At 45.2% G+C, this 3581-nt stretch overlaps 1 pseudogene; it reads right to left on the minus strand.

Annotated features, from left to right (window-relative positions):
- Positions 1–1616: 1616 nt before the first annotated feature.
- Positions 1617–3581, minus strand: part of LOC139704190 (transcription factor JunD-like) — a 10535-nt pseudogene continuing 8570 nt past the window's right edge.

Here is a 3581-nt window from a genome sequence, read left to right on the forward strand (position 1 = left end):
TTTCTTTGTAACCATGAGTCTTTCAGGAACTGTGAGACTATTCTGTAAGCAGAACCAGAGTTAATGAATATTGCAACATTTTTCAAAGTGTAGCCATTTATCTGAGAAAACTTTTTGTTATTACTGAGTTTATTCATGGAAAATAGTCATTTTTTCTTCTCGGTTATAGATGTGTTAAAGACAGTTGAACAAGTTGAACTTGATAGTTCCTTCAACCACAGCCTGGTTTATTAGTTTCCCTTGAAATGAAGCATTTTATTGAATTTGTTACAAATATGTGTGTAAACTATTACCTTCTAGACTGTACTCAGAAGCAAGAAAACTGATGATCTATTTGCTTAACTTTGTTGCTTTCTACAAAACATCCCTAGGCTTCACATTTGGGTTTTCAGCAAAATTCAACATGATGTTCATGATAGAGCTCCTCTTATTTCCCTATTTCTTAACACTGCCATAGTATCTTATATCCTCCTACTCTACAAACACCTAAATGTCTTAGTGTAGTAATTATCTCAATACACAAACATAAAAATATTGATTCAACTTTTCATGGAACTTAGATTTTAATTCAGAAATATTTTATAATCTTCATCCTGCTCTCATGCAGTCTTTGTCACTTCCCTTGAATGATATACTTGTGTTTTGTTTATTTCAAAGTTTTTATATTTATTTCAGGAGAATTATGTGAAGTATGAATAACATTAAATTCAATTAGAAATAAATTTTATAATATTGGAGAGTTAGAGTGTTAAAATATTTTATCTCATTATTTCATATTTCCATGTAGAGACTCTGATAGAAATTATAGCTAAAACTGTTGTATGGATCAAAAATTTAAGATGTGGGCTAAAACACTTGAGTAAAGTACCCAAATTGATGTGATGGCTGTGTTATTTAATGCAGTTTTACCAAGTGATCACAAAACATTGGATACACACACACACACACACACACACATACACATTTTCACATACATGTTTAAAGAAAGGAGTCTTGGAGATGTCAGTCTTCTTCTGGGGAAAACAAAAAATGTTCAACAATATTGTTATTTGAGGACTAACATTTGCTAAAGCAGGCTAATGTTAGAGTAGGCATTTCTCCTCTAAAGTATAAAGTCTTGAGTATATTACATTAATTCTCACAAGCCAGGGATTATCACAAGCCTAACAACTAAGAAAAACCCAGGATCAGAGGAATTCTCAGCCCAGTTCTACAAGAAGTTGAAAAAAGAATGAACACCAATTCTTCTAAAATTATTTTATGAAATAGAAAATATTAAAGACCTTCTAACCTCATTCTATGAAACTGATATCAACCTGATGCAAAAACCAGACAAAGACACATCAAGGAAAGAACATTTCAGACCAGTATTCCTGATGAACAGAGATGTCATAATTCTCAATAAAATTATGGCAAACAGCATACAAAATCATATTAAAAAGATAGTACAACATGATCAGTGGGCTTTGTCCCAGAGATGCAGGGTTGGTTCAATACATAGAAATCAATAAACATATTTTTAATTAAATAGATGTAAAGACAAGAATAAAAAAAATTATCTCAATAAATGCAGAAAAAAAACATTTGACTAAATACATAGTCAAAACACTAGAAAACTATGTATAATAGAAATATGTCTTAATACTATAAAAGCTATCTATGGTAAACACATGGACAATATTCTCCTCCTCCTCCTCCTCCTCCTCCTCCTCCTCCTCCTCCTCCTCTTCCTCCTCCTCCCCCTCTTCCTTCTTCTTCTTTTTGGAGTAAGGAGACTTTACTGAAAACAGAAAACAGGGAACAAAGGTTTACAAACAGGAATGTGGACTCCTAGCAAAACAAAAACAAAGAACAAAAAGGGCAGGGAGGAGGGGTGTTGGAAGGACAAAAGTGGGTAGTGAGAGCAAGGAAAAGGCTTAATATTTTTTTTTTTCTTTTTCCCATTTCTTTAAAAAAAAACACAAGGAAACACACAGGGACACACAACCATTTGTTCACGAATAGAAACATAAATGGTGCAGAATCTAACACTCTGTTCTTCTCTTTCCCAAAAGCAAAACAGAAAAAGAAAAGGCAGCCTGGAGGCTGTGCCCCATAGAGACCCCTTCCGCAGTGGTGTGTAGGAAGGGGCAACCTGCGGGTTTGTGCAACACCTGGCAGCAGCGCAGGGAAAAGAGGCGGGGGGTGGGGTGGGTGGAGGTCATGGACTCCACCCCCCCTAAAGGAGCAGGGGGTCCAGCTTGTCAAGCCCAGGGCACCCATGGGGATCCCTGGGGACCGGGCCCTCTCCGAGTCCTGGGCACCCTCGGGGAGGTGGTCGCCAGGGTTGCACCCTCCCAAGTCCAGGGCGCTCACGCCATCTCCCTCCCCTTGTGAGCCCGCCCCTCATGGAGGGGGGCCGCGCATGCACCCAGTGCTTGGGCTCTGTACAAGGGCACCTGATGCTGGGGCAGCAGCTGGCAGCCACTGTTGACATGGCTGAGGACGTTCTGCTTGAGCTGCGCCACCTGCTCAGTCAGCAGGCTCCTGGTGGACGCCAGGTTGTGTTCTGGCTCTTGACCTCTTCACTTTCTCCTCCAGGGAGAGATGCTCCAGTTTGCCCTTGGGGCACTTGGAGGCTGCAATGCGGTTGAGCAGCCGATTGCGCTCAGCCTGGATGTGTTACTGTGTGTCCATGTCGATGAGCGATATCCACAGGCTCTCGCTGAAGCTTGGCAAGTCGGGCACCTTCTGTGGCTCATCCTTGAGCACAGCTAGGCATGGCAGCCCCAGTGCGTGGGGGGGCGGGGGGGCAGCAGTGACGGGGAGAAGGGAACGGAATTGGAGGTGAAGGGGACATTTGCAGCACCACCGGCCCCACCCCTGTAGCTGCTCAGGTTCCTGAAGACCGATGTCAGCTGGGGGGTGAGGGTATGGCGCCTGATGCCTGACAGAGGGTCCTCTTGCAGAGGCTGCAGCAGCAGCAGCAGCAGCAGCAGTGGGGCTGCACACTCGCCAAGCTGGTGCTGCTTTTCCAAATCCTCCAGGGCCTTGACAAAGTCCTCGGTGAACTCCTGCTTCTCGTTGGCCAACATCTTGGGGTAGAAGAACTGTGTGCTCCTCGGTGTAGTGGTAACCAGCCCATTGGTCTGGATGATGAGGCACTCGAGCTCAGGAGAGGAGAGCTTCAGCAGCCTCAGGTAGGGCTGGAGAGCAGGCTGTCAGGGGGCACCTGTTGTGTGTGCAGTTTGCAGATGGGGGGGCAGAGTTGGCTCTGCTGGCACCTGTTCCCTCAGGCTCAGCTTCAGGGCATCATTCTTCACCACGCTGCCTGCTGCCCATCTTGGCGCCTCAGGGACAAGTGGGCCAGGGACACAAAGTTGCTGCCACTGCCACTGACGCTATTGCCCAGGCTTCTCAGTGCCTCATCACCATAGAAAAGTGTTTCCACCCTCTGTTGCACAGAAGGCTGGCTCGGCTGGGGGAGGGTGGCCAGGGCCTTTGTCCTGGGGTCTCCCACCCCCTCCCCTGCCCAGTCAGTCCTGGGCCCACCCTGCCAGTGGGCTCTGTGCCTGGCCCTTCTGTGGGGGGCTCCTAAGAAA

Source organism: Marmota flaviventris, unplaced genomic scaffold (assembly GCF_047511675.1).
Source record: "Marmota flaviventris isolate mMarFla1 unplaced genomic scaffold, mMarFla1.hap1 Scaffold_44, whole genome shotgun sequence".
Taxonomy (NCBI): domain Eukaryota; kingdom Metazoa; phylum Chordata; class Mammalia; order Rodentia; family Sciuridae; genus Marmota; species Marmota flaviventris.